Source organism: Plectrocnemia conspersa, unplaced genomic scaffold (assembly GCF_051122295.1).
Source record: "Plectrocnemia conspersa isolate PC_06_02 unplaced genomic scaffold, ASM5112229v1 ptg000013l, whole genome shotgun sequence".
NCBI lineage: Eukaryota > Metazoa > Arthropoda > Insecta > Trichoptera > Polycentropodidae > Plectrocnemia > Plectrocnemia conspersa.
In genome coordinates, this window is record NW_028277177.1 from 9,949,625 (window position 1) to 9,965,403 (window position 15,779).

The following is a 15,779-nucleotide window of genomic DNA, read 5'->3' on the forward strand; positions in this document are numbered from 1 at the left end:
ATAAATTGAAGCAATTACACGTTCAGAAACACTGATTTTTTTCTACAAATGCAATATAAATAATAATAATTAATAACAACAAAAATAATTATGGGAAAATACGAATAATTAGCTCACTCCCAAGTGTAACAAATTATCAAATGTGTTTAAATTAACTCACTACTCACAGGGTTAACAGTTCATTGATAGACAATATCAGTAAGAGATAAGCAGCGTCTTGAAAGAATTGAAAAAGGGTTCTGAATATAATTTTAAAACTATGTTAGTAACAAGATCACTAGAGTTCATAAGTTACAGTATAAAAGTTAATAGATTGAATAATAGAATAAAACTGTGAAAATCAAGTTTTAGTGCACTAGATTACTAGTGGTAAAATAAATCATGCGGAACATTTTCTATAAGATTATTTATTTAGCATAATATACCTAATTTTTACACATAACAAATTTTAACTAAACATACATACATATATAATACATATCATAAAAAAAATATAATTTATTTGATCATGATCAGAAATTCACAGAATTGTGACGACAAATCTTTCGCAAATTACTACAATATTTCAAATAAATTAAAGCAAGGTTAAACCTAACATTGGGTTAAAATTGGGTTTTGGGAATCCGTTTTGAACAGAAAACTTTTCGTAACTGTAATTTTTTTATAGCACCAATCAAATTAAAACGATAAAAAATAAGTTTTTGCTAGTAGAAATATATATGTATAGATACACAGGCGAAATTAAATTTGGATATGATTTTTACTAAAGGGACCGAGAAAATATAACTTCATTGTTGTATTACAAATACACATTCACTGTATATTTTACCATAATAAATATGTAATAGTAGAATAAAATAACAGCAGCAACAACTCTTAGATACTAACTAAAAATGCAAATGAAACAAGAAAACAAATGGCACCAAAATAAAACTATGAAGTACAAATGTGTAAAAAATACCCAAAAAATACAAGATTTATTAAAAGTAAAAGATCATTAAATAGAAAAATATACATGATATTTAATTCTATCATGATGAAAGGGTTTCATTTAAACCATTATTTTCACAGTAGAAAGCTGAGGCTGAGCTTACTTGAGTTACAGAGAGCTTCTGTGAAAAATATTTATAAAAGCCCAATACAAAATATTTTTAATAAAAAAATTATAATATTTAAAATATTTTTTTAAAAACAAAATTGAAATAATAACACTATTAAGTTCTGTGCTAATGAAAGAATTTTAGCACGTTTTAAAATTTTAACTAACTTAATTAATAAATTGTTGCATTACAATATTATTAAAATTCATAGATTCATATAATCATGATGTTAAATTTATTATTCATAAATTATTTAATTACCAGGAACACCAGGATTGGAAGCGAGCGGATGCATAAGATAATAAAGTGCACCGGGAATTATATTTGGCTCGCATAAATGCTGAATACTTTTTTGGGTGTGCCGCTTCGTTCGGAAGTCTCAATGCATTTTCTTGAAGGATATGTAAGGCTGTGTGTTTTCGCTTGGCCAAGGTCCGCGCCGTGTGCCATAAATTGGCGAGGTATATACCTCTGCGCTTTACTGGGAAAAAGATGTGTCAGGGGTACCGCCAACGAAGTATAGACGTCTTGTCATAACTTATAGTGCGTTCGCTTCTTTACGCGCATTCGACGTAATGTTACTGGCGACTGGCTTCGGGGTGTGTAATTCCGTTTCATTACTTTTGACACGTAATGGCTACTCAGAGTAAAAGTGAAGCTAAAATTATACGAACAGGAGTCTAAGCCAGATTTTAAAGCTATACATATGTAACTCCAAAGGCGATAAAAGTTTTTCAACATTGTATCCTTAAATGCGCTTCCATTGTTCAATAATTTTTACTCCTGTTTCGTTGTATCTTGCGAAGTTTTATATGTAAGTAGAGATAATTACAAAAATAGTAAATGTCATATAAACATTGCTATTTTATGTTGTCTGGTGAATAAAAATTGGTTTTATACTATTATTTAAAAAAAAGTTACAAAATAATAAATAATAACATCTTGAAACATGTAATTATTATTATATAATATATTAAATTTTATCATCAACATATTTATTACAATAATAGTTTTATTTTTATAGAATTTTCAATGGCCTTTAAAAATACAAGTACACTCGAGTAAATGAGTTTAATCGTTCAGTTACATATTATATTTAAGTATTTTTTTTTTCTGTTGTGGTTTATTGAATGGTTATAACTTTTTCATTTACACAAGTAAAAACAGAATGCATATACTCTATTTGCGTTAACACAGTCAGTTCGAGAGCTATCCATTTAATCATTATTCATAATTGAGAAAGAGATGGCAAGTTTGGGTTTACATCCCTACTATCAGCTCTAAAGTACAAACATAACGTTTTTTTAAAATTCATATTCACTTGCCATCGTAAATTTTAGAGTCCATTTTTTAATATCAGAATATAGACTTCAGATGTACATCAACACATAGATATATTAAAACACATATTCAAGTTTTAATGACCAAAGCACAACTGACTATTTAAACATAAATTTAAAAAAAACGACATTTATTTTGGGATAATAAAAGTAGTTGCTAAAGCTGGTTTTTTTATTTTCTATGCTAAATTTAATTAGTTTAGTAGATTTATAAAGAACTGTATGTCGGCCGATATGTGTCACACGGACAGGGAAAAAATAATGACCTTAACAAATAAGTCATCCAAAGCAAAGTAGAATGAGCAGTTTTAGTACACCAATATACCAGTGTATCAGGATGGCAGTCGTTTATACCCCCTCCCCCCTTCAAAATACTACGACTCTACAGTGGGATTCTACCAACGCCCCCAGAGAAGGTCTGCGCCACAGTGCCTACGTTTCTCCTGAAAACGGTGGCCACTAGAATTTGTCCCAATAATATTAAATGTGGATTATGTCACATTAGGTTTTATTTGTTTAAAATGTATGCTTTAAAAGTTACTGAAAATAAATATATATTTAAATAAAATGCTTTAGTTCTATTTTATTCAGCACGAATTAAATTAGGTAACTAAATGTATGTTTAATTTTATTTTCTAAAGTAGCATATTTTTTAACAGAACAACAGAAACAGTTTCATATAAGGACTACTAGGGAATGAAGTACAACGTAGTGGTTTCTCGAAGATAATATGAAACAATGAAGTTTTAGAGAAAATTATTTTTAGGTTACTGTCCAATAAAGTATTGCAATGATTTAAAAAATATTACGTGTAAACCAGTGACATTTTGAGAATGTTTAACAAAAATGTTGTTAATTTGAATGCTATATATTGGATAAAGTTTTACTAAATATCGATGACCTAAAGTGTAAATTACATTATTTATAATAAAATGATCAACTTCACAGGGAACATTTTTGTGGTTAACTTTTATTAATTGCAACGAAACAATGATAAGATTTTATTGATCTGATTCTTCTGAAAAAGTTGTTTTTTTCTAAAAAAGTCATAATTTAGTTTGAGTGTACTGATTTATTTGACAGATCTATGAACAAATTCATAGTTTTTTTATATTACGGTTTCTAGAATAAATCATTAATACGCATTTTTATTATTACTTTACATTGTGAATCATATTTTCATTACATATAATATGTACACATTAAAAAGTAATAAAATCGTGCCGTTACCGGCGTAGTGTGAACGCTTTGAACGATAGCATATTACGATTTTTAAGAAGTACATCAAAACAGAATTTTGACACAAAAAATAATTATCATTTTTCAAAAGTCAAAAATCCACATTTTAAGCAATAAAATCGTGCCATCCTCGTCATACTGTGAACGCTTTATAATTCACACAACGAATATGATAGCATATTACGATTCTTAAGAAGTACAACAAAACTGAATTTTAGTCAATAATAGAACGCAAAAAACAATTATCACTACTCAGAAGTCAAAAATTCACGTCAAAAGCAATAAAATCGTGTCGGCGCCGTCGAAGTGGGAACGCTCGTTACCGAGCGTTCCCACTTCGACGGCGCCGACATGATTTTATTGCTTTTGGCGTGAATTTTTGACTTCTGAGTAGTGATAATTGTTTTTTGTGTTCTTCTATTGACCAAAATTTGGTTTGAATATACTTCGATCAGTACTTAAAAATATAAAAGGAGCGGTAAAAATATTTATTATATCATGGTGAAACAATAACAAATATAAAGCATTTTTTGTCAGTAATTTTTACCCAAAAATAGATTTTTTATTATATATTATGCATACCGATGTAATAGATATTCTGATCCCAACAATCGCTTAAGAAGTATAAACATATCTACTATTAGATTACTTAGACACAAAAAAAATGTTACTTAATTTTTTGTATTAACAGCTTAACGCCCGTATACTCGTGTACGAGTCTTGAAAGAAGATTGCTTAGTGACCGGGAACTCAGGTTTAATTCCTGTGTCATGCGTTTTCTTTTATTAAGAAAATACTGGGATACCATCAAGTTTGCCTCAATATGATAATGATAGATGATTGTATACTATTTCTACACAATATCAAATAAAAAATAAATTAAATTTTACTTTAAGTTTGGAAAAAGAGACGTCTTATTTATTGCGTCGCAATGCAATGAGTCATCGCCTTTTTGGGGCACGTGAATTTTTTTTTGTGAAACTTGTGAACCATTATTATTTTTTCCATCTTAAAAATAATATTTTATGTAACTCTTGAATATAAATAAATTTAAGGAGCAAAACTGATTGGCTAAATAAACATAAAATCAATTCAATTAAGATAAATCGAAACTTCTGCGGTTGATAATACATCAAATAGCAAAGTTTTTCAATTCTGTATATTATTGCAAAATTTAATAACACAGTAAACAAAGAAATTCTAGAAGATAGGATCCAACTTACGAACATTTTTACCGGGTGTTTGTTTGTTATTCCCTTACTATTCGAAAAACCGTATTGATTCACAGATTAAAAAAACAGGGCAAAAAATCTAAAATTCGGATAACCTATCACCGTATTAAGTAAAATATTATTATTGTGCTTAAAAGAATCTCAGATAAATAAAATCATTAATGAATAAATATGTTTTTTTTTCATTCCTAATTTTTCGTGTGAATTGAAAATGATTGCAATAGTTACAAACCAGTTATTTATAATTTAATAATATGTATGTTTAAACGCTTCAATATTTTTTTATATAAACGATTTATAAAAAACATCCATTTATAATATAAATATAATTTGCACTCACCAAATTTTTTGACGTCCATGTTCTGCTTACAACTGTCACGGACACATTTATTTTCACAATTACACTAATACACTACACTATATCCTTATTTATATTTATTTTATTATTCACATTTTTTTTATTTCACTATTTTTTGATTCGTATAAAAAGATTCGTCAAAATGAAGAGAAATTTCACAAATTCCGCACATGTATGCTGTATCTTTTCTTATTCCATGTGCAGAACAAATACGACATTTTCTTCTCACATATTTCTCCCCACATTCAATTTTTATTGGCAGATAATTTTTCAGCTTATCCGAAAGCTTTTCTGGTTGATCGACAGCACAGGCACAGCAAGATGTGGTAGAAACCGGTGAAATGTCTTCAGAATCGATATATATCACTGAATTCTGCATCCATCCTTTAGCCTTACTCAAAACAAAATCTTTGAATTTAATTTTGCTGTTACGATTAAAATTTTGATAGACACTAAACGAATAAAACAATACGCGTTAAAATAAATAAAAAAACATTTTTTTTTGTTTTTTCCGTTGTTTTTATTTAAATATTAGCTACCTAGTTACGAATACCTTATGTATTTATTACTGTCAATTATACATTGAGGGTTATATATTGTAAGGCCTGTCGTTCTGGTTTTCTTCTCGTGTCTATCATCTGGCTGTTATGAAAAGTAGATATAATTCTGAAATATTTTTTCTTATTTTCTTTCCAAATTTGGTTAAGCATTTTACCTTTTCTGTCATGTTTCATCTTAATTTTATATTTTTGAGATTCTGGCAGACCAATATTTTTCCGGATTGTTCCACAAAGTCATGTTTTCGTAAAAATAAATTTTATACGAGTCAAACGCTATTGTAAAAATTGTCAGTATAAACACAGTGCCACTTTTCATGGTACATTCATCACCGTGTTTACTAATCTTTCTGCAAAACATTCTATTCAACATTTTATATTTGGATGGGGACTGAAAACCTGAAAAATAAGTCTATCTAACCATGAAAACATTCCCTCCTTTAAGGAAAGGTTATGCTTTGGCTTGTAAACATTATTGATAAAATAGCGTAGTCCGTAACGTCTCAGACTAATAACTCTGAGGTTACGGGTTCGAGCCTCGGCACCGGCATTTGAATTTAAATTGAAAAAAATGCGCTATTATTAAAAAAACCGGGCCCAGTTGCAGTGACTATTGGTTATAAATTATATTACACATAATAATTCATAATTATTAATATAGATGTCACCGATTCTCAGACTTTTAGTCTAGTGGTTAATACTTGTAGGTATTCATATCTGATTGACTTACTCAATTGGTACAGATTTACCCCATTGTAACGCATTGGGCTTACGCCTGTCAGATTTCAACATTAAAAACAAAGCAAATTACTTTACGTTGCATATGCAAATTAAATGCATATAATCGAATCTTATTATAAAAAAAAGTTTGCAGCAAAAAATCTGTAATTACAAACAAATAAATATGTTGCAGTGAATGTGTATTTTTAGTAAAATTATATTTTCACTAGTATAAAAAAATCAGATGAAAATGTATTCCGATATGATTTCACTAAAATATCAGTGAAAATATATTTTTACTTGTAATACACATTTACATTTACACATAACATATATACATATACATAAATTAAATAAAGGTTAACTTTTTCATTCTTGTTATTTTTTTGTACCCATGTTTTATCAACTTTGATAAAAAGCTTTCGAAAAAGGCAAAATTTACAAAAATAGTAAAAAATATGTTTTCACTGTTAATACGCGTATATAAATATTCCTTGATTATTTTCTGTTTTTTGGCATATTTTATTATAATATCATCTTCATCATTAGCTAAGATTATCTTTCACGTTGATCTATAAAATATTAGTCACTTTACGGGTTTCACATATGAGACGTTGTATTTTAATACACTTAACAACGTCAGGCTCTTGATACAACTCCTAGTTTATTATCATTCATGATCCTTGAAAGCCTGCAAATGCTGAGTTGCTTAGTGTTTCACACCCGTATGCCAATAAAAGTCTTATAAGACTTATATTATTTACATAAACATTTTGCATATAAAAATAATAACAATTATTAAATTTAGTTAAAGGCTTATTTTTCAGGTTGATTTATAAGTAAATATATAATTTAGTTGTCACGCGATCACGAGCAAATCGCACGAAATTCATCGAAGTCGTAGTCATACGTGCGTGATTGGAATAATTAGACTCAAAGCGGCCCCAGGACACCTGTATCCTTGATCGTTCGCATTTCGTTAAATATTAATATTCATATTTAATCATCCGTATGTCACAAATCGTCGCGTGTGTTCAACACAAATTCATCAGGCACCAAAGACTTAATTGACGACACCAAACGTCCGCGAATCGACCATGCAAATTGCACAACATACATATTAATATTATTGTAATATTATAGATTAAGTTATAATTTGTAATATAAATGGGGTTTTTCATTTGTAAATTTATAATGATTTATCTGTATATTATGCAAGCGTCCGTCGGGCGTATTATCATATCATTGTTGAATTCGTCACCGTCTGAGAATTGAATGTGTTTGAATCGAGATGAAAATGTCGAAGAGCACGTGTGTGTGTTTTTTTTAAACCCTCGCTGTGAGAGGAAATCATAATTGAAAATCTCGTCCGGAGAGCTTCTCCTTAAGTGACCGTCTTTGTTGACAAATTTGTTGTAATAATTCATGTGATTTTTTAAAAATACAGTGGCATCCGCTTTTTATTTGCGAATATTTAATTTATATTCTATCTAATCGGAAACATCAAAGTAAAATCATATTAGATTCAAAGGAAATTGCTTAAACGTGACCAGAATGTTTAATTGACAGCACGTTAGCAAGAAAGTCATACATGGATAATTTCGCGAACGTATTTTCCTCTAGCGATTTTGGGAATTGCAAAAAATTTCCGTTATAGGTGCTTTTGCTCAAATGTAACATAAAAAATAAAATATATATAAATTTTAAAATTATGGATGCTGAACGTATAACTACAATTAATAACCCAGTTTCATATATTACAGTAAATTTATATGTTCAATAGTATACATATAATTTTAATAACTTAGTCAATAAATATATATATCAAACCAGCACGATAGACAAGTGGTATAAGTCGCTGACTATTGACTTGAAAGACTTAGGTTTGAATCCGATATGGAGCAAGATAATTCAGTAGATGTGTCATGTACTGAATTATCAAAAATATAATTTCACAGTTAAATTATATTTTTTCTAGTAAAAAAATACATCTACCGGTAAAAATATATTCAGACATGATTTCACTGAAATACTAATGAAAATTTTATTTTAATGGTGATTCACATTCACTACATTAACATAATGATAGGTAAAAATACTCTTTTATTATTTATTCATTATTTTCACACCTTAAGAAATCGATATATGTGACTTGGTAAAATAAAATAAAATATATTAAGCCAAATACAAAAATAAGGAAATTAACTATTTAAATTATAAATTTCAGGACTATGCATTACCAATTTTTATCAGGAACCTGAAGCTAATAATTAATCCTTTGAGTAGTGAGTATTTTTTATATACATTTTTTAATTTATTAGTAGGTTAATTTTAAGTATTTTTTCATAATTTTTTTATAATGCATTTATAGTAATTTATATTGAAAAAATAAGTGATTCTCAACGTTTTATTGCTTAGATTTATTTTACTACTTTTCTCTTAATTAATTTTGTTAATTTATTTAACATATTAAAATATATTATTCAGCTTCTGTGAATTTTTCCTTTCAAGAAGTTTTCAATATTTTTTATAAAATGAATATTAAATATTTTTAATTATGTTAATTTATTTCGTATTCTTTAATTTATTGCAATTATTTTCTATAGAAATCATTTATATTAATAAAAATTTATAAAAAATATTTAATTACAATGATTTTCATTTATTATTTCTTCAATTATATATATTAATATATACCTATCTAGGATACCTAAAAACAGTAAATGATCGACCACCGTACATGTACGGCGATACTCTACAAAGAGTTAAATTTATGTTTTTAAATTAAGATGTGCTTAGCCATATTATGCTTATACTTAAGTTTAGTCTTGTAATCCTTAATTCATAAGATTGCTTTTTTACAATATGATTATGCCAATATTCTTTAAATTATGCTATTAAAAATTTACTATGAAGTTTTTAAGGTGAGTATAGAAAAGTGTGTTTTATATCATTTTTGTCACTTTATTATGAATGACTTTAAATTATTAAAAAATCTGATTTTATTCCGCGCCATGCAATCGTATGTTATTATCGATTTAATTAGCTGTTTAGATAGTCAAATTTCCTTTTTTTTTAAATATATGTTTTATAGCCGCAATAGCAGCGAGCCTTTTGATTCAAAATGTCATAATTATTGTTGCTAGATCGGAATTTTAATTATAATTAATAGCTCCGATCTTCTAAATACAAAATATATCAATTAAAAAACGACTAATACTATTGCTTTATCAGTCTTGTAAAATGTTTGACTACATTCGCAAATTATAATTAAATTAATTTATTACCAATTATGCTCCAATTTACAGTTTATACATATGTAAAAATCAGTTAATATTTTGTAAGAAAAGTTTTTCACATTTTTCGTACCAGAAAATTAAAGAAAATTTATACAATCCGTCACGCGCAGTCTCAGGATATTTCGGCCATTTCATTATTAAACATCGAAACGTGGACAGGAAATACGATTTTTTCGTACAACAAAAAAGAACACACACATGCACATAAGCTACCTGCACGAGACCACACCTTTTGTATACAAATGATCATCCGTCACAACCAACGTGTCTGTCTGTTTTAGGCGAAAATCAGAGCATCGGTCGTACATAGATAGTTTTGCAGTTGCGCAGAGGATGGTCGCTTTATGGGCATGGAAATGTGGGTCATGGAAATAAGTCCGATTTGTGATATCGGATCATTGCGGCAACGGCCTGTTCCGGGGCAAGGATGTGCAGTGGACCGCAGTCTTGCGCAACACCTGTGAAGATGGGTATCGCGTGACCCCGCCGAAACGCCACAATATCTCTCTGTCTAAATCATAATCTGACGGCAGAGAAAGAAAACGCCCCGTAAACGTATCGAAATCGATGAAATGAGCCGTGGCGATTGAAACGCAACATAATTACAATTTTAAAGCTCTCTTGTTTAACATAACATATTTTTATATGTTTTGTTGATATTCAATTAATTACATAGTAAAGTTCTTCAAGATAAAAAAATATATTAACAAAACAATATAACTGAATCGATAGAGACAGATAGAGCATAAAATATTTGGGTATATAACTGAACTCTAAGCTTAAATTGACTATACATTGCGTAGCTCATGCACGAAAACCTCTCTGCTATCACTACCCCAATACCGATAATTTACAAAAGAGCTGATTATACTGGTAATGACAAACACTAGTAATTGAATACTTTCATTAACTTTAATTAGTATTCTGCATTAATCCTTAAGTTGAATATAATAAACTTACAGTTTTAAAACCAACTACGTTTACCAAGTCTAAACTGCGAATTTTATCAGCAGTATAAATGGCCATACGTCCGTTACTTGCGTTAAGTTTATATTATCAGGTTCCGGCTAAACGAGAGCTCACCATTGAATAGTTAATTTATTGAATATGTAAAGCAAACGCATGTCGGCATCGGCTAAATAGGTTTAGAAACGTTTAAAAGCGGTTATGCAAAGACTGTTTGCGATGTACATTAACACTACTAGATCAAATCTATTTAATTTCCATTCGTTTCGTACGGTTCAAGAGAGGCGGCTTGCGCCATTGCACCGTTAACGTCGGTCGTTTAATTGACAGGAAAGGGTAATTTCGGCCCTTGCAAAGGGTTATCTCGGATCTTATCACGGATCAATGCGCACCAAATTGTACGAGATGTGCGTATATGCGACACAAAAGTTTATGGAGTACATATAGTGATCCTAAAAAAACGATGATTTCAATTTCAATGTATCGTTATATAAATTATTGCTTCTACATAAAAAGTCTCATCAGCGAATAGCAAGTTTTTGATTGAAAGTTGTCAGTAAAATTTTAAATATTTCTGATATAATTATAATTTATTTCTAAAGGTTCATCATACTCTAATGTTATGCCTGCAGTACACTCTCTGGAAGTTGGCCAAGGTTGGCCAAAGACGGAGAATATAGTGGGTTACTTCGGTCGAGTTCGGATCTGCCCGCTCTAAAATCTTGTCCGAGTTGTCCGAGGTTATCGAGAACGGGAGATAGAGTGGGGGTAATTCAGTCGACTTGGCCAGCTTCGAGCGCTTCCAAACATTGTCGGCAAACGGACCGAAGTCGGAGCTGCTCTTTCGAGCGCGAGCGGTGAGATACTTCCCCTTTCGCTCTCTCACGTGTTAAGTGACGACAGTGAGAGAGATAATGATATGTTTTTTTGCAAACTGAGATAGAACGAGTAGCTCGGTTCAATTTCAGTATGCGCGTAGGCGTCCTATGGTTAACACGCACGTCGAGCGCTGCATCGTAGTCACGTGGTCAAGTTATAATACCACTCGCTTATAGGGGACTTCAACAGACTCTTACTGACATCTTTGAATATTTTAGGGCACCAAAAGGGATTAATTATATTTTTGATAGTATATTATTCTAACAGATATCGTTATTATATTTTTTTTCATATAAAATTAAATAATTAGTGGTACCTGATTTTGTTAAAAAAAATCGTTTCGAATATCCTTATGTATTTTCCTAGATCGGTTTATATAAATGTCACACCATAACAAATTCTTATTTAGAATCGATGGCGACAAATTCTAGGATAGTCACAGATGTGCTGTTTGTATTATGAAGTATCATTTTTATGCCTTATGGCATTTTGCAAAAGCCGACAAAGATTTTGCGTAAATTGAATATTTACGACCGAAAAGTTTTCACTGATATTGTATTGGTGAGTGCCCACACAAACTTTTATAATTATCAGTAGCGTCATTTTAATAATATGACAATTTAAAAATTGCGATTATTTGGCACATTTTTTGATCGCGCGCAAATATGCCAGCTGTACACGACAGCAGTCGCCGTGTGGACGTCATTCACGGCCGCCGTCTAGACGGCATATAAATTTGTGGCAGTGTGGCCGCTACTTGGAAGTCGGCGACCTCGGCCGACTTCAGTTGAACTTCGGTTCGGACAACTTCCAGTGAGTGTAGTGCAAGCATTAGACTTTTTCAAAACCTTTCTCAAAGTCGATAAAACATGTAGTTTTGAAATTATATTTACACTAGTAAATATATAATTTCACTGTAACAGTTGCAAAACATTTATTTGCTGTTCAAATCCAAACCAAACCTAAACGAAAAAACACGCAAATGTTATCTAATGAAAGCTTTTAAACTAAATATAGTGTTAGAACTTTTATTAGGTAAATTTGTTTATGTTAGCTTTAAATTTAAACAGCAAATGAACATTTTAAGTTTCATAGAAATTTACATTTTTAATATGTTAAAGCAAGAAATAAATAAAACAAAGTAATTTTGAGCATTGTGGCGTATAAGCAGGGCCGCCGAGAGTAAATCCGGGAACCCATGACAGAAATGGCATTTTATATATTTTTTAACATCATAATATAATTTCTTTTATAAAAATATATAAGCACTAGTTAACCCTTCTTATGCTACAAATAAATGTAAAAAAAACATTGTTGAAAAGTGGGCGATGAGTCAATTAAGTTTGAAAATCTATGCTATACACAAAGAATGATTATATTCTTAAACCCATACACTATAATATACAGTCCTTGAATTTTAGTGTCGCACCGTGTATTTAGCGAGTAGATAAGTAGCGTGTGTGATTTTATCTGATCGGATATTCTGATCAAAAGTTGCAGGACGCGCAAGGCCGCCGATAGGGAAAGCCAGGGTCATCGGCCCCGTGTGATAAGTTATCATATAAATGCTGAACACGAGAGCTCTTCTTCAGCATCACAAAGGAGCAAGTCCAGTCTTTGGCTGGTGTCGGTTTGCGGCGTGACCGGAGCTCTTGCACACCTGACCCAGCAATAAATTAAGTTGTAACTCCACCCGGGGAGGGAACGTATGACCACTGCAGTAAATTTAAATCGAGGGGCTTCGAAGATACGTCATATAATAATATGAAAAGATTGATTTAAAAAATATGTTCCTTATAATTAAAATAGGCAATTTAAAAATAAGTTATTACTTCAAATTGTTTAACAACAATTTAAATTGAATAAAATATACCACACAAATCATGATGCGTTTTTGACACACATAATGTAATTCTGTGACGTCATACAATGTAGGTATAAAAATATCAACCCTAGTAATTGCAATTGTATGAAAGCAATTCGGACCATAACTATCATATATCTTATGTATTTTGCAGAACACTAAATTTATTAATCCGCTCGCGCTTACAAATACTTTTGTATTATGATTAAGATGGTAGCGTGTAATGTGGTGAGAATCACTTATATACTTTTTTATTGAATTTTCTTTCAATAAAATATGAATAAATTATTAATTCTAATTGAAAGTTTCTGACTGAATCGTCAGTCGAATAAAATATTCTCATGTGTTTCTCGGCCCGCGACCCTCGATTTGCAACTCATGTTCGCCTTGGGTGCCGGCTCTGCCGCCAGATGCCGCCCTTACAGATAGCAGGGTACGCCCACCGCAGCCCGCGGCCCTTGCAAGGACCATCCCCATCGTATACTTATTGAAATGAATGTATTTATGTCGATATATATCTCTCGAGAGATGTTCATAGAACTCGTCCGAGCCTAAACTCGTTTCACAAAAAATATATTGCTACGATTATCCGACCTTTTATTTGTTTTGTATGACGAAACAATTTAATATCATATTTAGGCGATTTGTATCAATTGTAGCAATAGTATGTATTATTTTTTTCATAAATAATTATAAATTTAATCTTTAATTAATACAAGTTTTAGAACTCAATACGATGATACGAATAATTGGCGTAGTTGGAATGCGATGCTGAAGAAAGATGTTCGTTCTCTGAATGTGTCCATATTAGAAGATATGTACAGAAAATTCTACAGTTCTTTGAGCATAAATCACGAAGGAAGACGACAAAATAGAAAGGCTTGCAGCTATTGAGTTCATCGAATACATTGATCAAAGAAGCATCACTCATAAGATAAACGGACCAAGTGGCATAATACTAGCAGAAATATGAAGAGTTGAAGACTAATCATAAATCACTTTAGTGATGTGTGTATTATTGTCAATTCTAGAACAGCGAGAAAAGAAAACATATATCGTATTATTGAAAATATAATTATAAAAAAATGTCAAATAACTTAACAATGAATGTAGAATGATTCTCGATATGTATTATTTTAATTAAATTAGGACTATCGTCCTTTTACATTTTACACCAATGCGTAACGATGAACAATACATAGTAAAAATAATACTCAAAAAAATAATAAAATTAAATAATACAAACTGGACCAGCTCCTCACAGCTGACATAAAATATATCAATGTGTAATGTCGGCATAACAAAGAGCGGGATGGCGACAGCTTTAAAGAAATGCTTTAACTATGTACAACTTTCAGTGAAAACTCAGCAAATCATATCACTGGGACAAGAACGAATAATAACTAAATATTGTCTTATAAAGGTATATCAAGAACATTTTCTAAACTTTTTAGATTAAAACAGACTAGTTGGTAATTCGAGGAATCTAAATTATAAATCCTAATTAAAAAATGCTGCAAGCTAAAATGCCTAGAAAACACGCATAATTAACGGATAATCAATATGAAATGAGTTCCTTATAACAAAGCTGAGCATCTTGAAAGATTTTTCGCTGAAACATGCTCTCAAAAGTGATTTCGAGATCTTTAGTGAAAGTTTCTCTAGCAAAAATATTTTCACCAAGATTGTAGGAATAATCAGATGGCAAACAAGATCGATAAAATGTCACAATATGCCACTTTCCAAAACTAAAAATCAGACGCTTGATGAAAGCCCATCTCCATCAGATCTAATGCATTAAAAAAAAATTAAACTATCGACATACAGAAGAAAACTTATCTGCCGTATTTATGTCATTATTAAATAACGTAAAGAGGAGAGGGCTCAGATTGGACCATTGAGGAACCCTCAAAGGTGTGAAATATTCTTTCGATAATCGACCAACATAGGTTACGAATTGTCTACGATCGCTCAAATATAACCGAGTTAAATCATTCGAGCAACCAAGAATCGATACTTTTTTTTACTAATAACTCATGAAAAACCTTGTCTAAAACCTTTTCAAAATCCGTATATACGACTTCTACGTGTATTTATTTAAAAATATTTTTTCATAATCATCTTTATAGAATTTGAAACGGAGAAAGTTTAACAGATATTAAATCCGCCTCATCCCCAAAATTTTTGATAAGACGTCCAGATCGATTTCATTGTGTATCAATGAT